This window comes from Balaenoptera ricei, chromosome 2, assembly GCF_028023285.1.
Source record: "Balaenoptera ricei isolate mBalRic1 chromosome 2, mBalRic1.hap2, whole genome shotgun sequence".
In the NCBI taxonomy this organism is placed as follows: domain Eukaryota; kingdom Metazoa; phylum Chordata; class Mammalia; order Artiodactyla; family Balaenopteridae; genus Balaenoptera; species Balaenoptera ricei.
The window spans coordinates 72,924,476-72,951,053 of NC_082640.1; the positions used below are offsets into that span (position 1 = coordinate 72,924,476).

General features: G+C 41.2%; 1 protein-coding gene across 3 annotated transcripts in view; it reads right to left on the reverse strand.

Annotated features, from left to right (window-relative positions):
- Positions 1-26,578, reverse strand: part of USP3 (ubiquitin specific peptidase 3) — a 222,372-nt gene that overhangs the window by 138,139 nt on the left and 57,655 nt on the right. The gene's annotated exons all lie outside the window — the stretch shown is intronic.

The window sequence follows — 26,578 nt, forward strand, 5'->3', positions numbered from 1 at the left end:
GCAGCATTTGTGCAGTAAAGCCTGGCATGGGGAAAGCCCCCTGTGTTAGTGTCCCCTGATCTTGTTGTACCTGCAGCCCAGCTAGTATGAATTTCAGCTACATAGAAAATACCTTCTGATAGTGGTCTGATTGCCCTTTAAAAAATCCAGGTCTTGTTCTTAAAAAGAGGATTTTTTTTTTTTTTTGGTGAAAAGTTCACTCATACAAGAATATATATATATAACATGTAAGTACAATTTAACAAATAATAAAACAAATCACATGCTAAGCTTAAGCAAAAATGTCACCTGCAATGCTCCCACTTATCCTCTGCTGCTGCAATCTCTTCACTCTACTGTCCTCATTTTGTGTTCATTGTTCTCTTGCTTTTAAGAAATAGCTTTACTGCAATCTACAGATTCAATGCAATCCCTATCAAACTACCAATGGCATTTTTCACAGAACTAGAACAAAAAATTTCACAACTTGTATGGAAACACAAAAGACCCCGAATAGCCAAAGCAACCTTGAGAAAGAAAAATGGAGCTGGAGGAATCAGGCTCCCGGACTTCAGACTATACTACAAAGCTACAGTAATCAAGACAGTATGGTACTGGCCCAAAAACAGAAATATAGATCAATGGAACAGGATAGAAAGCCCAGAGATAAACCCACGCACATATGGTCATCTTATTTTTGATAAAGGAGGCAAGAATATACAATGGAGAAAAGACAGCCTCTTCAATAAGTGGTGCTGGGAAAACTGGACAGCTACATGTAAAAGAATGAAATTAGAACACTCCCTAACACCATACACAAAAATAAACTCAAAATGGATTAAAGACCTAAATGTAAGGCCAGACACTATAAAACCCTTAGAGGAAAACACAGGCAGAACACCCCGTGACATAAATCACAGCAAGATCCTTTGTGACCCACCTCCTAGAGAAATGGAAATAAAAACAAAAATAAACAAATGGGACCTAATGAAACTTAAAGGTTTTGCACAGCAAAGGAAGCCATAAACAAGATGAAAAGATAACCCTCAGAATGGGAGAAAATATTTGAAAATGAAGCAACTAACAAAGGATTAATCTCCAAAATTTACAAGCATCTCATGCAGCTCAATATCAAAAACACAAACAACCCAATCTAGACAGACCGGGTCAAGATGGTGGAGTAGAAGTTTGTGTGCTCACTCCCTCTTGCGAGAGCACCGGAATCACAACTAACTGCCGAACAATCATCAACAGGAAGACATTGGAACTCACCAAAAAGATACCCCACATCCAAAGACAAAGAAGAAGCCAAAATAAGACGGTAGGAGGGGCGCAATCACAATAAAATCAAATCCCGTAACTGCTGGGTGGGTGACTCACAAACTGGAGAACACTTATACCGCACAAGTTCACCCACTGGAGTGAAGGTTCTGAGCCCCACGTCATGCTTCCCAAACTGGGGGTCCAGCAACGGGAGGAGGAATTTCTAGAGAATCAGACTTTGAAGGCTAGCGGGATTTGATTGCAGGACTTCGACAGGACTGGGGGAAACAGAGACTCCACTCTTGGAGGGCACACACAAAGTAGTGTGCGCACCGGGACCCAGGGGAAGGAGCAGTGACCCCAGGGGAGACTGAATCAGACCTACCTGCTAGTGTTGGAGGGTCTCCTGCAGAGGCGGGGGGTGGCTGTGTCTCACTGTGAGGACAAGGACACTAGCAGCAGAAGTTCTGGGAAGTACTCCTTGGCATGAGCCCTCCCAGAGTCCACCATTAACCCAAGCAAAGAGCCCGGGTAGGCTCCAATGTTGGGTCGCCTCAGGCCAAACAACCAACAGGGAGGGCACCCAGCCTCATCCATCAGCAGACAAGCGGATTAAAGTTTTACTGAGCTCTGCCCACCAGAGCAATAGCCAGCTCTACCCACCACCAGTCCCTCCCATCAGGAAACTTGCACAAGCCTCTTAGATAGCCTCATCCACCAGAGGGCAGCCAGCAGAAGCAAGAAGAACTACAATCCTGCAGCCTGTGGAACAAAAACCACATTCACAGAAAGATAGACAAGATAAAAAGGCAGAGGGCTATGTACCAGGTGAAGGAACAAGATAAAACCCCAGAAAAACAACTAAATGAAGTGGAGATAGGAAACCTTCCAGAAAAAGAATTCAGAATAATGATAGTGAAGATGATCCAGGACCTCAGAAAAAGAATGGAGGCAAAGATCGAGAAGATGCAAGAAATGTTTAACAGAGACCTAGACGAATTAAAGAACAAACACCTAGAAGAATTAAAGAACAAACAAACAGAGATGAACAATACAATAAGTGAAATGAAAAATACACTAGAAGGAATCGATAGCAGAATAACTGAGGCAGAAGAACGGGTAAGTGACCTGGAAGACAGAATGGTGGAATTCACTGCCATGGGACAGAATAAAGAAAAAAGAATGAAAAGAAATGAAGACAGCCTAAGAGACCTCTGGGACAACATTAAATGCAACAACATTCGCATTATAGGGGTCCCAGGAGGAGAAGAGAGAGAGAAAAGACCCGAGAAAATATTTGAAGAGACTATAGTTGAAAACTTCCCTAACATGGGAAAGGAAATAGCCACCCAAGTCGAGGAAGCACAGAGAGTCCCAGGCAGGATAAACCCAAGGAGAAACACGCTGAGACACATAGTAATCAAATTGACAAAAATTAAAGACAAAGAAAAATTATTGAAAGCAACAAGGGAAAAACGACAAATAACATACAAGGGAACTCCCATAAGGTTAACAGCTGATTTCTCAACAGAAACTCTACAAGCCAGAAGGGAGTGGCATGATATATTTAAAGTGATGAAAGGGAAGAACCTACCACCAAGATTACTCTACCCAGCAAGGATCTCATTCAGATTTGACAGAGAAATCAAAAGCTTTCCAGACAAGCAAAAGCTAAGAGAATTCAGCACCACCAAACCAGCTCTACAACAAATGCTAAAGGAACTTCTCTAAGTGGGAAACACAAGAGAAGAAAAGGACCTACAAAAACAAACCCATAACAATTAAGAAAATGGTCATAGGAACATACATATCAATAATTACCTTAAACATGAATGGATTAAATGCTCCAACCAAAAGACATAGGCTCGCTGAATGGATACAAAAACAAGATCCATATATATGCTGTCTACAAGAGACCCACTTCAGACCTAGGGACACATACAGACTGAAAGTGAGGGGATAGAAAAAGATATTCCATGCAAATGGAAATCAGAAGAAAGCTGGAGTAGCAATACTCATATCAGATAAAATAGACTTTAAAATAAAGAATGTTACAAGAGACAAGGAAGGACACTACATAATGATCAAGGGATCAATCCAAGAAGAAGATATAACAATTATAAATATATATGCACCCAACATAGGAGCACCTCAATACATAAGACAACTGCTAACAGCTATAAAAGAGGAAATCGACAGTAACACAATAAGAGTTGGGGACTTTAACACCTCACTTACACCATTGGACAGATCATCGAAACAGAAAATAAATAAGGAAACACAAGCTTTAAATGGCACAATAGACCAGATAGATTTAATTGATATTTATAGGACATGCCATCCAAAAACAGCAGATTACACTTTCTCCTCACGTGTGCTCGGAACATTCTGCAGGATAGATCACATCTTGGGTCACAAATCAAGCCTCAGTCAATTTAAGAAAATTGAAATCATATCAAGCATCTTTTCTGACCACAATGCTATGAGATTAGAAATCAATTACAGGGAAAAAACCGTAAAAAACACAAACACATGGAGGCTAAACAATACGTTACTAAATAACCAAGAGATCACTCAAGAAATCAAAGAGGAAATAAAAAAATACCTAGAGAAGAATGACAATGAAAACACGACAATCCAAAACCTATGGGATGCAGCAAAAGCAGTTCTAAGAGGGACGTTTACAGTTATACAAGCCTACCTCAAGAAACAAGAAAAATCCCAAATAAACAATCTAATCTTATACCTAAAGGAACTAGAGAAAGAAGAAAAAACAAAACCCAAAGTCAGGGCTTCCCTGGTGGCGCAGTGGTTGAGAATCTGCCTGCCAATGCAGGGGACACAGGTTCCAGCCCTGGTCTGGGAAGATCCCACATGCCGCGGAGCAACTAGGCCTGTGAGCCACAACTACTGAGCCTGCGCGTCTGGAGCTTGTGCTCCGCAATAAGAGAGGCCACGACAGTGAGAGGCCCGCGCACCGCGATGAAGAGTGGCCCCTGCTCGCCGCAACTAGAGAAAGCCCTCGTACAGAAACGAAGACCCAACACAGCCAAAAATAAAAAAATAAAAAAATAAAATTTTTTAAAAAACAAAAAAAAAAACACCCCAAAGTTAGCAGAAGGAAAGAAATCATAAAGCTCAGAGCAGAAATACATGAAATAGAAACAAAGAAAACAATAGCAAAGACCAATAAAACTAAAAGCTGGTTCTTTGAGAAGATAAAATTGATAGACCATTAGCCAGACTCATCAAGAAAAAGAGGGAGAGGGCTCAAATCAATAAAATTAGAAATGAAAAAGGAAAAGTTACAACAGATACCACAGAAATACAAAGCATCCTAACAGACTACTACAAGCAACTCTTTGCCAATAAAATGGACAACCTGGAAGAAATGGACAAATTCTTAGAAAGGTATAACCTTCCAAGACTGAACCAGGAAGAAATAGAAAATATGAACAGACCAATCACAAGTAATGAAGTTGAAACTGTGATTAAAAATCTTCCAACAAACAAAAGTCCAGGACCAGATGGCTTCACAGGTGAATTCTATCAAAGATTTAGAGAAGAGCTAACACCCATCCTTCTCAAACTCTTCCAAAAACTTGCAGAGAAAGGAACACTCCCAAACTCATTCTATGAGGCCACCATCACCCTGACACCAAAACCAGACAAACATACTACAAAAAAAGAATATTCCAGACCAATATCACTGATGAATATAGATGCAAAAATCCTCAACAAAATACTAGCAAACAGAATCCAACAACATATTAAAAGGATCATACACCATGATCAAGTGGGATTTATCCCAGGGATGCAAGGATTCCTCAATATACGTAAATCAATCAATGTGATACACCATATTAACAAACTGAAGAATAAAAACCATATGATCATCTCAATAGATGTAGAAAAAGCTTTTGACAAAATTCAACACCCATTTATGATAAAAACTCTCCAGAAAGTGGGCATAGAGGGAACCTACCTCAACATAATAAAGGCCATATATGACAAACCCACAGCAAACATCATTCTCAATGGTGAAAAACTGAAAGCATTTCCTCTAAGATCAGAAACAAGACAAGGAGGTCCATTCTCACCACTATTATTCAACATAGTTTTGGAAGTCCTAGCCACGGCAATCAGAGAAGAAAAAGAAATAAAAGGAATACAAATTGGAAAAGAAGAAGTAAAACTGTCGCTGTTTGCAGATGACATGATACTATACATAGAGAATCCTAAAGATGCCACCAGAAAACTACTAGAGCTAATCAATGAATTTGGTAAAGTAGCAGGATACAAAATTAATGCACAGAAATCTTTTGCATTCCTATACATTAATGATGAAAACTCTGAAAGAGAAATTAAGGAAACACTCCCATTTACCACTGCAACAAAAAGAATAAAATACCTAGGAATAAACCTACCTAGGGAGTCAAAAGACCTGTATGTGGAAAACTATAAGACACTGATGAAAGAAATTAAAGATGATACCAACAGATGGAGAGATATACCATGTTCTTGGAGTGGAAGAATCAATATTGTGAAAATGACTATACTACCCAAAGCAATCTACGGACTCAATGCAATCCGTATCCAATTACCAATGGCATTTTTTATGGAACTAGAACAAAAAATCTTAAAATTTGTATGGAGACACAAAGGACCCCGAATAGCCAAAGCAGTCTTGAGGGAAAAAAACAGAGCTGGAGGAATCAGACTCCCTGACTTCAGACTATACTACAAAGGTACAGTAATCAAGACAATATGGTACTGGCACAAAAACAGAAACATAGATCAATGGAACAAGATAGAAGGCCCAGAGATAAACCCACGCACCTATGGTCAACTAATCTATGACAAAGGAGGCAAGGATATACAATGGAGAAAAGACAGTCTCTTCAATAAGTGGTGCTGGGAAAACTGGACAGCTACATGTAAAAGAATGAAATTAGAACACTCCCTAACACCATACACAAAAATAAACTCAAAATGGATTAGAGACCCAAATGTAAGACCGGACACTATAGAACTCTTAGAGGAAAACACAGGAAGGACACTCTTTGACATAAATCACAGCAATATCTTTTTTGATCCACCTCCTAGAGTAATGGAAATAAAAACAAAAATAAACAAATGGGATGTAATGAAACTTCAAAGCTTTTGCACAGCAAAGGAAACCATAAACAAGATGAAAAGACAACCCTCAGAATGGGAGAAAATATTTGGAAACAAATCAACGGACAAAGGATTAATCTCCAAAATATATAAACAGCTCATGCAGCTCAATATTAAAAAAACAAACAACCCAGTCCAAAAATGGGCAGAAGACCTAAATAGACATTTCTCCAAAGAAGACATACAGATGGCCAAGAAGCACATGAAAAGCTGCTCAACATCACTAATTATTAGAGAAATGCAAATCAAAACTACAATGAGGTATCACCTCACACCAGTAAGAATGGGCATCATCAGAAAATCTACAAACAACAAATGCTGGAGAGGGTGTGGAGAAAAGGGAACCCTCTTGCACTGTTGGTGAGAATGTAAATTGATACAGCCACTATGGAGAACAGTACAGAGGTTCCTTAAAAAACTAAAAATAGAATTACCATATGATCCAGCAATCCCACTACTGGCATACACCCAGAGAAAACCATAATTCAAAAAGACACATGCACCCCAGTTTTCACTGCAGCACTATTTACAATAGTCAGGTCATGGAAGCAACCTAAATGCCCATCGACAGACAAATGGATAAAGAAGATATTGCACATATATACAATGGAATATTACTCAGCCATAAAATGGAACAAAATTGGGTCATTTGTAGAGACGTGGATGGATCTAGAGACTGTCATACAGAGTGAAGTAAGTCAGAAAGAGAAAAACAAATATCATATATTAACGCATATATGTGGAATCTAGAAAAATGGTACAGATGAACCGGTTTGCAGGGCAGAAATTGAGACACAGATGTAGAGAACAAACGTATGGACACCAAGGGGGGAAAGCGGCAGTGGGGGGGGCGGTGTGATGAATTCGGCGATTGGGATTGACATGTATATACTGATGTGTGTAAAATTGATGACTAATAAGAACCTGCTGTATAAAAAAATAAAATAAAATTCAAAAAAACAAAACAAAACAAAAAAAAACAACAAAAAAAGGAATTCCACGGCAAATGCTGTGTCAATAGTATTCTGAAGGTAGAAATAATTATAACATAACAAAGCAAGACTGGAAGAATTCATAGGACCAAGAGATCACACTGAGCAGGAGTTGCTGGATAAATTTTCATGGAGAAGGTGGGACTTGAATTAGGTTTTGAAGGATTGGCAAGATTTCAAGGAATGAGAACTGTTTTCTAGGTGGAGGAAGCAGTGTAAACAAAGGGCCACCTGGAGAAGGTGTGAAAGTCCAGAGTTAACACTGGTAAAGACCAGGCACTAACCAGTCCTAATGATTACTGGCCAAGTAGTCTCAGTTGTTGGGTTTGAGGGGAGGTCCCTACGGAGGGACTGGGGTGGAGGTGGGATGCTGAGGTGGTGGTGGGGTGCTCAGGACAGCAGTCAGAGATGGCTTCCTAGCAATTTAACCCTCTGCTGAAGTATTTTAGTAGTTTTACAAATAGGACAGCTCCATCCGTGCTCACAGGCTAAACATCTGCCTTGCATTGGAGACTTAGGCAGCTGAGGATGGAAAGACAGGGTGGAGGTAAATTGTGAAGGGCTTTGAATGCCAGGGGGTCTGGGATTCCCAAAACAAACATGACCGTCATTTATTTTTAGGGACAAACCTTAGGGAACCCCTCCCTCTATAAATATCTAGTAATAAACGAGTAGTTAAATAAACAATAGTATATCTACATAATGGAATAGTCTGTAATTATTAATATCAAGGTTCTGAAGACTCGTTAATGACACGGCATAAGTGGGAACAAAACGTGTATAGAGTATAATACCAATTTAGTAACTACAAATATGAAGATAAGAAGAGAAGAACCAACATCAAACTGTAAACTGTGGTTATTTTTGGATGGTAGTATTATACTTGATTTTTATTTTCATCATTACTTTTTTCTATGTTCTAACTTTTTCTATAATGAGCACATATTACTTTTATAATGAATACGTAATAAATGTTATTTTTCAAAAGCAAAGCTTAAAAGTGGAGTTTGGTGCGGTGGTTGCCATTGCTACCGTCTTATTCTTTCTAAGCAGGTGAACTCCATTCTCACTTGCACAGTATCCAGGAACTGGGCGCCCACGTGATTCAGTTTACAGTGGCTGAGCAACCTCTGTCCCTGTGGTGTCAGGACTGCCCGTCACTGAGCACATGACTGGGAAAGCCTCTCACTTGTCATCATTCCCGAAAGGTCCTCGGGTGCACCTGTAATTCCAGCAATTCCCCGAGGTTTTTGGGGCCCCAGAAAAGGCACAGGACCTCCCTGAGCACACGCAAGGACTGACATGGAACTGTGGGCAGCTAGAGCACATTCAGATGCAAATTCTCATTTTATAGTTGAGAAAACAGGCCAGAAAGAAGGCTCTCGCCCAAGGTCACACAGTGAATTAGCGGCAAGGAGGGACTTGGGCCCAGGCCTCTGTCATCAACAGTCACAGGCTCCTAGACAACTGTCTTTCCCAGGTTCTGTTCAAATTTGTTTTCTGTCTACTCTTCAGTAACTACACAGTCAGATGTAGTTTGGGTTAAAGTTCACAGAATGACTTCTACTCTTGTCTGTTTAGTTTCACGGCTCCCTGGGTTTCTTCGACTAAATTCTGATCTCTTTTAAATCTCATACTGTATCAAAATGGTGAAAATATTCTTTGAAAACAGTCAGGCAGTTCCTCAAAAAGTTACACATGGCATTACCCAGCAAATTCCACTCCTAGGCATGAACCCAAGAGACCTGAAAGCCTGTGTCCACACAAAACTTGTATACCAATGTTTATAGTAGCATTATCCATAATAACCAAAAAGTAGAAACAACCTAAATGTCCATCAACTGGTGAGTGGATAAACAAAATGTGCTACAGATATTGAGAACAAACCAGTGGTTACCAGTGAGGAGGGGCAAGATAGGGGTAGGGGAGTAAGAGGTGCAAACTATTAGGATAAAATCAGCTACAAGGATATATCATACAACATGGGGAACATAGCCAACCTTTCATAATAACTATACATGGAATATAACCTTTAAAAATTGTGGGGACTTCCCTGGTGGTCCAGAGGTTAAGAATCTGCACTTCCACTGCAGGGGGCATGGGTTCAATCCCTGGTCAGGGAACTAAGATCCCACATGCCGTGCAGCGCAGCCAAAAAAAAAAAAAATTGTGAATCACTATATTGTACAACTGTAACTTATATAATATTGTACAGCAACTATACCTCAATAAAATTTTTTTAAATGTGCTATATCCATACAGTGGCATGTTACATGGTAATAAAAAGGAATGAAGTACTGTTAAATGCTAAACATGGATGAACCTTTAAAATATATGCTGTGAGAGAAGCCAGCCACCAAAGACCACATGTTATATGATTCCATTTACATGAGATGTCCAGAATAGGTAAATCCTCAGAGACAGACAGTAGATTAATGGTTTCAAGAGGCTTTCGGGTGAGGAGAATGGGAAGTGACTGCTAATGGATATGGGTTTCTTTACTGAGCAATGAAAATGTACTGGAATTAGATATTGGAGGAAAGCCACAATGAAAACAGTATTGTGATATAAAGACCTACATTTAAGCTACATGACTGAGCCTAAAGGAGTATTTAGAAGCAGGTCTTCTACTCTGAAAGGTAGAGTAGAGTGGTGGAATAGGTCATGACATAAATTAGCTACTCAGATACTAATTAGACTCCCAGGGACTCCACTAACTAGATGCAAGACCTTAGTCAAGTTACTCATCCTTAATTAACCTCGGTTTCTTCATCTGTAAAATGGGATAATAGCCTGTGTTGCAGGTAATTGCACACACAATGCCTCACACTCAACCCTTTAGTTGCCCCTGGTTTCCCCCTCTCATCTCTAATATCAGGAGTCACTCTTGAAATACTGGGGGGCACTGGTACCCCCCAGGAGATTCAAGAAGACCTCTTAACACAAGGGTCTGGGAGCTTTTCTGAGTGGGTGCTTCTCAAACTGTAACAGGCATAGGACTTATTTCTTTCCCACTGATTTTCTCAAACCCTACACGTTAGTGACTAGGAGAAGGCTTTCACATCAGATCACTTGGGGATCTTGTAAAATGTAGATTCTGAGTCTTTGAGTCGTAGGTCTGGGGTGGAGCTTGAGATTCTACATTTCTAAATCTCCCATGCTGTTGTTTCTGGTCCTTGAAAATACCTTCATAGTGGTACAAAGTCACTGGAAATGTTAAACTAGAATGATTTCTAGAAACTTCCTCAAGTAGCAAACTTTGAATATCTAAGGTAGATAGAGATAAAATAAATGAATATGGGTTTCGTAACAAAAATGCTGACAGAGTCTGAAATATTATCAAAGATTTTTAAAAGGCCTTTCAGGTCTTCACAAAAATATTTACAGCTTTCCATGAGGGTCCAGAGTTGACATATGAAATTCTCATTTAAACCATAAAAGTTACAAGTTGCATCGAGTGTCAACATTGTCTAAGCAGGGCTTGCATCTAGTATCTCCTTTAATCTGCCTAGACCAAGCCTAGGAGGGAGGCAGAGCAGGAATGATTGTCCTCTGTTGGTAGATGACAAAACTGAGGCTCAGGCAGTTTAAGCGATCTGTTAAGGCCACTTGGATTGTCCCCGGCTGAGCCTGGCCCAAGGGAAACGGCTCCTCTCTGCATCTGGTTTCTGTGCCCTCCTGCTTATCATGGCATGACAGAGGATTCTCTGCAACTTCAGATCTTCCCTCTGGTCCTGGGTGTATAAACAAGGCAGCTTCAAGGATAAGAAAGCAAGCGAGAGAACCCCTAGCAAAGGGTATCCTCAGAGGTGCAAGCTAACAGAGCTAGTCATATCTCTACCCTTCTCTTTGGTACCACCCCACAATTCAGGACTAAAAAATGTCACAGTCTTGCCTACACTAAAACAAGCATGTTTGGGATCCAAACACCCATCTTGCTATCTTCTTGCCCCTGTTGTTTACAGGACAGCAGGAAGGCTGCAGGTTGCCAGTCTTCAGCACGTCACCAGGCTCCCTTCACCCAACATCGCTTGGCCTGATTTGTCCCCTGAAAACTCTCAGGTCTTTGGAGGAGTGGGGGGTGGGGCATGGTGGGAAGGCAGAAACCATCTCTTTGTATTTGGAGCGTATGTCCTTTAATTCATCACTTAGGCGTTCAAGAATATAAGGGTGTGTGTGATTTTTAACCTTGAAGGTTTCAAGTTGGGGAAGTTTAAAAATATCGATGCTGGGCCCCACCCCTAGAGATCTGTGGTGGGCTAGGATTTTTTAAGTATTCCAGGCATTCTCATGAATAGCCATGAATAGTTGCAAACTGCCACATTAAGGTCAAGGATTTGAATAGATCCCCCTACCCTACCTCCACAGGTGAGTTCTATCCACTCTGTCCTAGAGGATTCGCTCACCCTGAATTTAAAATGTTGTGTGAATGCCATTCCACACAAATCAAGTCGTGTGTATGACATGTGGTCTGGAAGGAGGCTGGTGAATTTCTTGTCTCTACCACTTGCTGTCAGAGAGGCAGTACGTGAAGGAAGGTTATGGGCACAGATCTTCTGGCCTTGCATCCCGGCTCCACTGCTAACTAATTTAGCAAATCAGAACATATTGCTAAGCTGTCCTAAGCCTCAGTTTCCTTATCTGTGAAATGGGGCTATGGGTTGTTGAAGGGATGCAGGGCTGGGAAGAGGACACACTTCCACGACCCTGAACACGAGTGTCTCCTTAAGTTTTGCATCCTGGGCACCTCGCTTGCCTCACCTTAGCCCTTGCTCTGAGGGGGTGCAAGGAGATAATGCATGCCCAGTGCTTCACCCAGTGCCTGGCACGCTTTAGGTACTCAATAAATGTTCATTAGGAGCAGGAGTTGGGTCTATAACCCAACTCTTAACTCAGCCAACCCCACTGTATTTTATTCCCCCCAACCAATTAAACTCCATTCCTTTCTGATAGAGAACAGACTTGCCAAGGGGCAGGGGGCGTCGGGGTGGGGGGAGAGGGAGGGGGAGGGAAGGATTGGGAGTTTGGGATTAGCAGATGCAAACTATTATGTATAGGATGGATAAACAACAAGGTCCTACTGTATAGCACAGGGAACTATATTCAATATCCTGTGATAAACCATAATGGAAAATATATATGTATAACTGAATCACTTTACTGTACAGCAGAAATTAACACAACATTGTAAATCAATTATACTTCAATAAAATTTTTAAAAATCAAAAAAAAATTCCACTCCTTTCTATTTAAGTTAACCCAGTTCAATACCCCCCCACTCCACCCTCCCCCAAATCCCTGCGGCTTTCCAGACTGGTCCAAGCAAGTTAGTTTGATACAGTTCAATTCTTCTAACATCTCTTTACTCATAGAGTTGACATTTAATGACAACAAAAATTCAGGATGCCCAGTTAAATTTGAATTTTAGATCATTGAGCAATCATTTTAGTATATGTCCCATGCTATATTCAAATTTAAATTTGAAATAAGTTTGAAATATTTTAAAGTAAAAAATTCAAAGTTAAGTACTCTGTATTTTATCTGGCAACCTTACTCACTTGTTACTGCTCAGGCACAGTTGGGCGCTGTGCCCTCTGGTGTTTTTTCTTTCCCACCTTACAGTGCTTATGTTGTAAGACAAATTCTAAGTGCTCCCCAGCAGACTGGGAGCAACTAGGAGATGCACGCTTTATTTCAATTAGTTAGCATAGTTCCCGGTACTGTTTGTGGAAGGTGGGAAGGAAGCGAGAGAGGGAAGGAAGGAGAGAGGAAGGAAAGAAGGAAGAAGGGAAGAGGGGGAAGGGAGAAAGGAAAGTTCTGCTTCTCAGCTCATAATCTGAGTTAGTGCATGAAAACAGATAAGCAAAAATTACACCCTCTCGTGTGCTTAATGCTTTGTCTTTTCAGTAATTAACATATGTCCAATGTTTTAATGTTTACAAATGGTTTACACATATATTATTTAATCTTTGCCTCGAGACTTTAGGGGAGGTGTTTTGTTTTTTTTTTAATTATTTATTTATTTTTGATTGCATTGGGTCTTCGCTGCTGCGCGCAGGCTTTCTCTAGTTGCATGGAGTGGGGGCTACTCTTCATTGTGGTGTGCGGTCTTCTCATCGCGGTGGCTTCTCTTGTTGTGGAGCACAGGCTCTAGGCACGCGGCCTTCAGTAGTTGTGGCACACGGGCTTAGTTGCTCCGCGGCATGTGGGATCTTCCCAGACCAGGGAATCGAACCCATGTCCCCTGCATTGGCAGGCAGATTCTTAACCACTGCGCCACCAAGGAAGTCCCGAGAGGTGTTATTTTTAACCCCAGGCAGCAGACACAGTTGGATGCCCGCTCACCAGTTACTCCAGTAGTTCCCCATCCGCCTCTTCTTGCTGGTAATGATTGCAGCGCTGCTCTGCTCCTCTCCGCCTTTCCCGAGACTCAGAGAAGGCGGCCCCATTCCCAGCTCCGGGAGTGAATCATGGTTGGTCCAAGCCCACTATGGTGGGCCTCTGTCTTTGCTAATCGCCACTTTAGGCCCTTGGCATGATTCTAACTGATGCAATGCAGGAGCGGTGCTGTTGAGGGACTTTGAGGTATGCTCTCCCTTGCTCTTCGTAGAGCTGCTGTCCTGCTCTTTTGCTGCTGGACTGTGCTGTGTCTGAGTACAAGGTCTGGAGGTGGAGCAGAGACAGGCAGAGCACAAAGATGGAAGGAACCTGGGACCTTGACAACAGCATTGAGCCAATAAAGCCAAGCCTGACCGTCTTCCCTCCCCCTTCTCATTATGTTATAATGAGACTCATTGTTTCAGCTGCTTCCAGTTGGGTTTTCTGTTCTTTGAAGCTGAAGTATCCTCACTGACACACTCCGTGTTATAGGTAAGAGTAAATTGAGGCCTAAGGAGGCAAATGACTTGCCCTGGATTGCAGAGCTGGTAAACTCCAGAGAAGGGTCCCAGGCCCAGTTGCATCTGGGTTCAGGTCTGAAGTTATCTGTGCTTCAGGTCTCCTTGTTAACCACTGTCCTCCTTCAGGTCTGCCACAGTAACTCAGATTCCCACTGCTCAGCTGTCTCTTTGGGTTAAGATATTAAGGACCTGTATAAAAATGCAACTACACTTGTATTTTACTTCTGAATGTGTATGTGTATGCAGTGTGGTGGACTGATCTTTTTTTTTTTCCCTGAGAGATAAAAATTAATCCATTTATACTGTATCAGCATGTTACTACGTGGACACACCTGCTCACACAGCTGACTTTTCTTATAGCAAAAGAGGGATTATTCTCCTTTCGTTTTCTCTGGAGGGATGAAACATTTTAAAAGTACATATTTTCATATTAAGTAGAAACTATAAATAATTGATTTTCTAAAAATGTCACAAGGCATAGGGCTGGTGAGCAAGAGATCTGAATGTTTATAAATTTGCTTTCAGGCCTCTCCTCATCCTTTTGGTCCTCATCTTTCACATAAACTCTACATCTATCAAAACACAAACATTCCATTCCCTCTGCTGAGAATTAAAAGCACTTAACTTGAAAAATCAACTTTTTTCTAATAAGAAAAATAGAGTGATGTCAGGGATTGTGAATGTAATCAATGCCACTGAATTGTACACTTAAAATGGTTAAAATGGCAAATTTTATGTTACATATATTTTACCACAATTTTAAAAGTTAATATATGGAAAGCCTTAAGTTACACACTTTAAATGGGTAAATTGTATTGTATGTGAATTATATCTCAATAAAGCTATTAAAAATAGAACCAGCTACTATTTCCATTAACAAAGTGTCTTTTCCATTTCCATTTAAGTTTCTGAAAAGGTGATCTGATTGCTAAATAATTTCAAATGCATTAATAAAAGGGACCCATGTATGATCAGCCATTTCCAAACATTAATGATAGTTACCACGGCCTTTATAATGACTTTTTGGGGGTAATGTTTGATTTTTACATAATTCAAACTTACAGAAAAGTTGTGAGCATCTTACATATTGTTTAAATAACATGTGACAACACAGACACACGAAGAGGGGAAATTCAGACAATCTAAAGTGAGTATTATGACATCAGGAGAAAATCCACTGTATAAAATAAACACAACTTTGAAATAACTATAACCACTTTAATACAACTGCAGTTCAGCATATAGCTGTTTCATGACCAATCATAAAAGAGAAGTTCCCATAAAAATGCATGGGCACCTTACAGGTAAAGAATTTGTGCATTAATTATTACAGAAATGCAAATCAAAACGCAAATCAAAACTACAATGAGGGGGCTTCTCTGGTGGTGCAGTGGTTAAGAATCCACCTGCTAATGCAGGGAACATGGGCTTGAGCCCTGGTCCGGGAAGATACCACATGTCACAGAGCAACTAAGCCCGTGTGCCACAACTACTGAGCCTGCGCTCTAGAGCCCACAAGCCACAACTACTGAAGCTCGCATGCCACAACTACTGAGCCCTCACACCACAACTACAGAAGCCCACACGCCTAGAGCCCATGCTCTGCAACAAGAAGCCACCGCAATGAGAAGCCTGCGCACCACAATGAAGAGTAGCCCCCGCTTGCCACAACTAGAGAAAGCCTGTGTGCAGCAACGAAGACCCAACGCAGCCAAAAATAATAAATAAATAAATTTTTTAAAAAAGAATAGATACCTAAAATACCTAAAATTAAAAAAAAAAACTGCAGTGAGGTACCACCTCACACTGGTCAGAATGGCCATCATTAAAAAGTCTACAAATAACAAATGCTGGAGAGGGTATGGAGAAAAGGTAACCCTCCTACACTGTTGGTAAATGGGAATGTAAATTGGTGCAGTCATTATGGAGAACAATGTGGAGGTTCCTTAAAAAACTAAAAATAGAGTTGCCATATGATCCAGCAATCCCACTCCTGTGCATATATCTGGACAAATCTATAATTCAAAAAATACATGCACCCCCATGTTCATAGCAGCACTATTCACAATAGCCAAGATGTGGTAACAAGCTAAATGTCCATTAACAGTTGAATGGATAAAGAAGATGTGGTACATATATGCAATGGAATACTACTCAGCCATAAGAAAGAATAAAATAATGCCATTTGCAGCAACATGGATGGACCTAGAGATTATCATACTAAGTGAAGTCAGAAAGAGAAAGACAAATATTATATGATATCACTTATACGTGGAATCTAAACTATGACACAAATGAACTTATCTACAAAACAGAAACAGACTCACAGACACAGAGAACAGACTTGTGGTTGCCAAGTGGGGTGGAGGGATGGAGTGGGAGTTTGGGATTAGCAGATGTAAACTATTATATATAGAATGGATAAACAACAAGGTCCTACTGTATAGCACAGGGAACTATATTCAATATCCTGTGATAAACCATAATGGAAAAGAATGTGAAAAAGACTATATATATATATATATATATATATATATATGAATCACTTTGCTATACAGCAGAAATTAACACAACATTGTAAATCAACTACACTTGAATAAAATAAATTTTTAAAAATTAAAATAAGTTTAGATACCTTCTGGAGGAGAGGAGCCCTTCAAAAAAAAAAAAAAAAAGAATTTGTGCCTTGCAGTGATGTGTTTCACACACTAAAGCCAATCAAAATATATGCAGGCTACCTTAAAACTGGAAATGCATGGGCTTTAAATTGTTTTTAAAATATTCCATATAAACATCTACAAATGTGCAATTTTGCAGTAAACTCACATTTCTCTCTCATAGGCTCCGGTCACCCTCCCCCAGTTCCACAGTGCCTGCGGTTGATTCCCGGGGGTGTGCCCGTTCCTGGCCTCTCTACACTTCCTCTTCTGCTCTTCTGGGCTTGGAGATGTGAGAGGGAAGTGGTCTTGTCCCACGACTGACTGTGGCAGGTCCTCCTCGTTGCTCTAGTTGCTGATCTCCAGGGTGACCCGGGGACCGTCGCCCCTGAGCTATCTCATTGTCAGAAGGCTCTGAATGGATGGGTCGAGGCCCCGTCAGGCCCCAGAGGGGCAGGACTCGAGCATTTCCCTTGACGTTGGCTGGCCCATGAGGGATCTGACCCCATCTTTTCAGCTGCGTTATTCCATCCCCAATGGGCAGCACCCCACTCCCCCCATGCTATACCAGTCTCTTTACTTTTGAGGTCCCCAGCTCTGGAGCCCTCAGCCCAGCTGTACTTTTCAAGGACTATGACAAAAGGAGGTGGCCTTGACCATTCTCATCCTAAGGCCCAAGCCTCCCCTCTCCTTCCTCCCAGCTCTGGTCAGGCCAGCAAGCTTTGCGGCTCTACAAGAGATTGTCTTGTGGTTCTCCCGCTGTTGGCTTTAAGGCGTGTGACCCATCTAGTGACCCCTCGCAATGGGAGGAGATGGCAAAAAATGATCTCACTTTACATAAAGGGCACCCTCCCAAAGTTCATCATCAACCCCACCCCAATGCATCTTGCAGAGACTGGGGATGGAGTGATGGGGTTCAGGAGGGAGAAATGGGGTGCTGGTGCTGCAGAAATGACGTTTTGCCTTTCAGAAAGTTCTTACAGGGGTGAGGTGGGCCCACAGGTGGAGTTGCTCTAAAAATGTGAGAAGTTTCCAGCTGTGGACTCTCAGAGGGAATTCTGGAAAAAAGGAAAGATACCCCTAGCATGATACATTGTTAAAATATAGTGCGGCAGGTGCTATACCAGGGACATTTACAGCAGGAAGGGGGCAGGGCCACCTCTCCTTGGCAGGGATGGCAGTGGGATGGGGCTGAGGTTGGGCTGGGCCTTGAAGAAGGAAGGTACCTGCTAGAGAGAGGGGAGGAGATTTCCAATCGGGGAAGAATGTGAGCGAAGAGTCTGGCCGGAAAGGCAGGGCCTGTTCAGGAAAGAGTCAGGAGTGCCCGCCTGGCTGATCTGTGGAGTGTCTGGGTCTGGGGAAGGAGATGATTCTGGAAAGTGGGTTGCAGCCAGTTGTGAGGGCATAAGTGCCTAGGTAAGGAGCATGGGCTTCTGTTGGCTTACTGGGTCTTTAAGTAGGAGAATAACATCACAGGATGTGTTTCACATTTTTGTATATTGTCTCATTATGATAAAGACTGTTACAATGAATTACATATTTTTAAAGTTTCCACTTCTAAAATGTTTTTAAAGTCATAGGGTGCACATCAACATCCCAGAACAAAAATTCCCATGGGGTTTTATTTATATAACCAATAATTAAAAGTAGATACATTCTGGGCTTTCCTGGTGGCGCAGTGGTTGAGAATCTGCCTGCCAATGCAGGGGACACAGGTTCCAGCCCTGGTCTGGGAAGATCCCACATGCCGCAGAGCAACTAGGCCCGTGAGCCATAACTACTGAGCCTGCGCGTCTGGAGCCTGTGCTCCGCAACAAGAGAGGCCGCGACAGTGAGAGGCCCGTGCACCGCGATGAAGAGTGGCCCCCACTCGCTGCAACTAGAGAAAGCCCTCACAAAGAAACGAAGACCCACCACAGCCAAAAATAAATAAATAAATAAATAAAATTTTTAAAAAAATAGATACATTCTATGGGTAGCTATTTTAATATAGTATATTAAATATAGTATATTTTACTATAGTAACATATGCTTGAATTATAAGCCCTGCTAAATAATTGTGCAGTCTGAGCAAATCTGCCAAGTCTATAGAATAATGCTTACTATTTTTATTTTCATTTTTTTCCCCCTTTTCCTTCCTTTTAATTTTCATTTTCAATTAAAAAAATAACTTGGGGGAGGGGAAGAGCTTCACCCAGTAACTACTGACATGCACCTGTGCTTCCTGGGCACACAGTATTTTCCCACCTCTGCAGCAATACAGGCAAATAATTCAGTAACTTCCATGCTTTTAGAAACAGTAGCCGAGTTTCAGAATAAAAGTATTTTCCCTGATCCTTCACAGCTCACCTTGAATGCTGTTTGGCTATTTCTATAACTACCTATACTTTCTCCCCTTCCTTCTTTTTACTTTTTATTTAAAAAATTCGAATCTAAAAAAAAAAAGGAAGAGAAAAAAAAATCAAATCTATAGGAAAGTTGCAAAGATATTACAACAAATGCTTGTATACCTTTCAATGCAATTCACCTACTGTTAACATTTTACCACTCTTTCTCTTTCTATATTCGTATGCACACACACACATATACATACACACACATACAATCCAGTCTCACTGGTATTTCCCTTTTTGCTTCTGAACCATATGAGAGTAAGTTGCAGATATCATAACTCTTCATCCCTAAATACTTCAGCATGTAACTTATAAGTACAAGGATATTCTTTTATATAATCACAATACAATTATCAAATTCAGGAAATTTAACACTAATATAATACAGTAATGCACATTCTTTAATCAAACTGCAATTATTCCAATAATATCTTTAAAGTATGTTTTTATCCCCCCAATCCAGTATCCAATTCAAGATCACACATATTATGTACTTTTCATTCACTTTAATTCCCTTTAATCCAGAAGTGTTCCTTATTCTTGTTTTTCATGGTATTAACACTTTTTAAGTTTATGGGGCCAGATGTTTTGTAGCATGTCCCTCAATATGGACTTGTCTGACTGTCCTCTCATTATTAGACCCAGCTGATGACTTTAGGGCAGAAATACTACAGAAACAGTGTGTCCTTTGCACTACATCATACCAGGAGGCGCCTGATGTCGGCCGTCTCATTATTGGTGATGTTAACTTTGGTCATTTGGTTAAGGTTGTGTTTCCAGATCTCTCAACTGTCAAAGGACCCTTTTCCCTTTGTAATTAATAAATAATTTATGGGGAAAGACTTGAGACTGTGTAAATATCGGGCTGCCCAACAAATTATCACCCGATGATTTTAGCATCCATTGGGGATATTTTTGCCCAAATCCTTTATTATAGTAGTTTCAAAATAGTGATCTTCTTACCTATCATTTCTTCTACACTTACCTGATATGAAGATGAGCTTTCCTTCCCCATACTAGTTCCTATTCCGTAATTACTTATCTATTTGTCTACACGTTTGTATTTATATTTATAAGTATCAGTATGGGCTAATAGATTCTTTGAATAGGATATGTTATAATCTTTTACAGTTATTATTTACGTTGATGCCCAAATCGTCCCCAGTTTTTCCAGTAATAACCCTTTCACAGTGGCTCCTGTGGGTTTGTTTTTTTTTAAATTGACTGAGGTATTTTCCATAAAATAAAAAACGTTAAAACTTCCTCATTTTCCGGCCCCACAAGACATTCCAACCTCACCTGGTATTTTCTTGCCCTAGACCTGGAATCAACCGTTTCTCCAAGGAGTGCTTGTTCCTTGTAGTGGAGAATGGTTTTTCGAAACCAAGATTTGGGTGCTGGGTGTGGTAGAGAATGTATTTTAGAAAAATCAGATGAAACTCAGTAGGTTGTGTGGCGGCAGTCACACAGGGACAAAACGCCTTCTCCCTTCCTTCTTGTCTTTACTGGGTAGGGCCTCCGGCGTTAATACCTTTCAGTCACCACGCTTGCTTCCCTGAGAGGGGCTGGATGAGAGACGCCCAACCACAGAAACGATGGAGCATTCTTTGTGGCCTCCTGCCCTCTTTTACTGCCTCCTGGTTTCCCACCTTTGGTGAACCTGTGAGCTTGTCCTGCTCTGAACATTTCCAACCTTCCCTATATCCAAAAAATTCATCCCACCCCCACCATTTTCCAACGTGCTCCATTCTTTGGAAAGAGAAGAGGAGGATTTGGACTCAAACTCTGGTTCCTCCACCTGTGTGCCCATGAGCAAGTTAATGTCTCTGGGCCTCAGTTTCCTCATCCTTAAAATGCAGGAATCATCTTTAATATAATAAATTAAAATGAAAGTGCTTTGATCCTAAGAGACTACTACAAGCAACTCTATGCCAATAAAATGGACAACCTGGGAGAAATGGACAAATTCTTAGAAAGGTATAACCTTCCAAGACTGAACCAGGAAGAAATAGAAAACATGAACAGACCAATCACAAGTAATGAAGTTGAAACTGTGATTAAAAATCTTCCAACAAACAAAAGTCCAGGACCAGATGGCTTCACAGGTGAAGTCTATCAAACATTTAGAGAAGAGCTAACACCCATATTTCTCAAACTCTTCCAAAAAATTGCAGAGGAAGGAACACTCCCAAACTCATTCTATGAGGCCACCATCACCCTGACACCAGAACCAGACAAAGATACTACAAAAAAAGAAAATTACAGACCAATATCACTAATGAATATAGATGCAAAAATCCTCAAGAAAATACTAGCAAACAGAATCCAACAACACATTAAAAGGATCATACACCATGATCAAGTGGGATTTATGCCAGGGATGCAGGATTCTTCAATATACGTAAATCAATCAATGTGACACACCATATTAACAAACTGAAGAATAAAAACCATATGATCATTTCAATAGATGAGGAAAAAGCTTTTGACAAAATTCAACACCAATTTATGATAAAATCTCTCCAGAAAGTGGGCATAGAGGGAACCTACCTCAACATAATAAAGGCCATATATGACAAACCCACAGTAAACATCATTCTCAATGGTGAAAAACAGAAAGCATTTCCTCTAAGATCAGAAACAAGACAAGGATATCCACTCTCACCACTACTATTCAACATAGTTTTGGAAGTCCTAGCCATGGCAATCAGAGAAGAAAAAGAAATAAAAGGAATACAAATAGGAAAAGAAGAAGTAAAACTGTCACTGTTTGCAGATGACATGATATTATACATAGAGAATCCTAAAGATGCCACCAGAAAACTACTAGAGCTAATCAATGAATTTGGTAAAGTAGCAGGATAAAAAATTAATGCACAGAAATCTCTTGCATTCCTATACGCTAATGATGAAAAATCTGAAAGTGAAATTAAGAAAACACTCCCATTTACCACTGCAACAAAAAGAATAAAATACTTAGGAATAAACCTACCTAAGGAGACAAAAGACCTGTATGCAGAAAATTATAAGACACTGATGAAAGAAATGAAAGATGATACAAACAGATGGAGAGATATACCATGTTCTTGGATTGGAAGAATCAACATTGTGAAAATGACTCTACTACCCAAAGCAATCTACAGATTCAATGCAATCCCTATCAAACTACCACTGGCATTTTTCACAGAACTAGAACAAAAAATTTCACAATTTGTATGGAAACACAAAAGACCTCGAATACCCAAAGCAATCTTGAGAAAGAAAAATGGAGCTGGAGGAATCAGGCTCCCTGACTTCAGACTATACTACAAAGCTACAGTAATCAAGACAGTTTGGTACTGGCACAAAAACAGAAACATAGATCAGTGGAACAGGATAGAAAGCCCAGAGATAAACCCACGCACATATGGTCACCTTATCTTTGATAAAGGAGGCAAGGATATACAGTGGAGAAAAGACAGCCTCTTCAATAAGTGGTGCTGGGAAAACTGGACAGGTACATGTAAAAGTATGAAATTAGAATACTCCCTAACACCACACACAAAAATAAACTCAAAATGGATTAAAGACCTAAATGTAAGGCCAGACACTATCAAACTCTTAGAGGAAAACATAGGGAGAACACTCTATGACATAAATCACAGCAAGATCCTTTGTGACCCACCTCCTAGAGAAATGGAAATAAAAACAAAAATAAACAAATGGGACCTAATGAAACATCAAAGCTTTTGCACAGCAAAGGAAACCATAAACAGGATGAGAAGACAACCCTCAGAATGGGAGAAAATATTTGCAAACGAATCAATGGACAAAGGATTAATCTCCAAAATATATAAACAGCTCATTCAGCTCAATATTAAAAAAACAAACAACCCAATCCCAAAATGGGCAGAAGACCTAAATAGACATTTCTCCAAAGAAGACATACAGATGGCCAAAAGCACATGAAAAGCTGCTCAACATCACTGATTATTAGAGAAATGCAAATCAAAACTACAATGAGGTATCACCTCACACCGGTTAGAATGGGCATCATCAGAAAATCTACAAACAACAATGCTGGAGAGGGTGTGGAGAAAAGGGAACCCTCTTGCACTGTTGGTGGGAATGTAAATTGATACAGCCACTATGGAGAACAGTATGGAGGTTCCTTAAAAAACTAAAAATAGAATTACCATATGATCCAGCAATCCCACTACTGGGCATACACCCAGAGAAAACCATAATTCAAAAAGACACATGCACCCCAATGTTCACTGCAGCACTATTTACAATAGCCAGGTCATGGAAGCAACCTAAATGCCCATCAACAGACGAATGGCTAAAGAAGATGTGGTACATATATACAATGGAATATTACTCAGCCATAAAAAGGAATGAAATTGGGCCATTTGTAGAGATGTGGATGGATCTAGAGACTGTCATACAGAGTGAAGTAAGTCAGAAAGAGAAAAACAAATATCGTATATTAACGCATATATGTGGAACCTAGAAAAATGCTACAGATGAACCGGTTTGCAGGGCAGAAGTTGAGACACAGATGTAGAGAACAAACATATGGACACCAAGGGGGGAAAGCGGCCGGGGGTTGGGGTGGTGGTGTGATGAATTGGGAGACTGGGATTGACATGTATACACTGATGTGTATAAAATGGATGACTAATAAGAACCTGCTGTATAAAAAAATAAATAAAATAAAATTCCAAAAAAAAAATTAAAGTGCTTTGTGATCCATAAGATCTCCATAAAAATGTCAGGGGCTGTTATTAATATAAATGAAATCCTCTGATGTATTAATAGCTTCATGAATTAATGCTCCCAGGTTATCAAGGCAGCCTGAAGAACTGGGAACCCCTTTGAAGCCAGAGAGATCCAGTCTGCCATTAATTAGTTGTATGGCCTTGTGGAAAACTTAGCCTCTCTGGGTCTCGATTTCTTCATCTGTAAAATGGGAATAACAATACCTACCTTGTAGTTTGTTGCTGGGTATCTGCTGAGCCACAGGGGTTGCTGTACTGACCCGGGCTGGAGTAGGAGGTGGGAGGGAGTGAGGGTGAAGTGTTGGGGCGAGAGAACGTGGGAGAGAGATTGTCAATCATGGCTGTACATTAGAATAACGTGGGGAGCTTTTAAAAACTCCCAGTGCCCAGGATGCACCCCAGGCCAATTATATCAGAATCTCTGGGCGGTGAGACCAGGCATCCCTAATTTTTTTTTTAATTTTTATTTATTTATATTTATTTTTGGCTGTGTTGGGTCTTCGTTTCTGTGCGAGGGCTTTCTCTAGTTGCGGCGAGCGGGGGCCAGTCTTCATCGCGGTGCATGGGCCTCTCACTGTCGTGGCCTCTCTTGTTGCGGAGCACAAGCTCCAGACGCGCAGGCTCAGTAGTTGTGGCTCACGGGCCCAGCTGCTCCGCGGCATGTGGGATCTTCCCAGATCAGGGCTCGAACCCGTGTGCCCTGCATTGGCAGGCAGATTCTCAACCACTGCGCCACCAGGGAAGCCCCCAGGCATCCCTAATTTTTAAAGCTCCCCACGTGATTCCATGTTAAGTGAGCTAATAAACCTAACTCCTGCTGTCCCGTCTCTTCTCTTCCTTTGGGACTATGACCCAAAAGGGTAGCTAACGGTGGCAACACTAGGTCTGGGGCAAGGTGGTGAGGAAGGCACTTCAGAATGGGCAAGCTTTTCAGATCCCCTCGGACACAAGCAGCCGTGCACTGGGGCTGTTTCCTGAGTGTATTTCGGTGGAACTTGTTAAGTGACATCATTTGAAAGCTAAAAAGGTCTGCTTGCAGCACAATGTTGATGCCTTCCTCCCTCACCACCCCTCCCCAAGTACAAAGGATCTTATTTTTAAAAGCTCTCCTTAATGATAGTGATATACCGAAATGATGTTGAAGCTGCCTGTTCAAAACATCAACAATATACTTAAATGTATAATAAGCACGTTATGCGCGCAACCTGGGGTTAGCCAGAGACTTGTCATCTTGATCGCATGCTGTGCTGTCAGGCAGAGGCTTCCAGGAGACCACATGGGTGCCCCCCAGTCACGCCCTCCCATGCTGAGCTGGTCCCTGGCCCACATTTGAATAATTTGGGTTTGGGGATTACAATGAAGCTCTGTGTTTATGTTATGTTCTTGCTAGCACGTTTTTTGGAGTGGCTATCATTTAGTGTCTCTACCCCCAAAGATGGGGGGTAGTGTCTCCTTGTTTTGTCAAAGGGGTGGCAGGAAGGGCCAGAGAAAGATCCAGGGGTCTTAGCTACTAGGGTCCCTCTCTCCTCCTTTGTGCAGATGTCTTTGCTTTCTGGAGATCTTTCCATTCCTCAGGTAAATGCCTGGTTCCACCTGCAGTGAGGCCAGCTGGGTAGATCATGCAGTAAATAGTGCAGGTGGTTCTTGAACTGTCGAGGTGACAGAACACCTGGAGGTTGTGGTGCTCTTTTAGCTGCTGTGCACTGATCACCTACCAGGTGCCTGGTGCTTTGTGTGCATTGTTTGTTGTATCCCAACGGCCCTACACCCTGCAGGATGGATATTATCCCTACTTATTCTCCAATGATAAAACCAAGGCCCCGAGAGGTGAAATAAGTTGCCCAAAGTTACACAGCTAGTAAATGGCAAGACCAAGATTGGAAACCAGGGCTGACTGATGGACTCCACTCTCAACATTAAACTACACTATTCCATGTGGTCCAAGTTATCGGCTCCACCACCTCCTCTGGCCTACAGAAATGTGAGGATTCACGAGCAAGTCTTGCCTCCCCACAAAACCATCAAGCTGAGAGGTAGTACTTGTAGAAGTCTTGCCCTCCTTCCAGAATGATTTCCTCTTACCTCTATGACCGCCACCAGCAGACATGACAATTACATAACAGACGCAAGGAAAGCATTTCTTTCACACTGGCCTCAGGGCACTGTTCCCAGCCTTCTCTGGAAACTCATTGTGTGGACACATCTAGAACACACCACAGGCCGTCAAGGCTCATCTGTTGCTTTCATGCTCTATATAGACATTCTGCTTTTGTGTCCATCCATTTTTGGTCCCCCTCGTCAGCAGAGGCCAGACTTGTAATGAGTTTAACTTAAAATCTAGTCTTGATTTTAAAAATTCAGGCCCATAGGATCTTACATGCACAGAATTTTAAAGCTGGAAAGGATGCTAAAGATTACCCATTTAGATGGAATAGAGAGCCAGAAATAAACCCACAC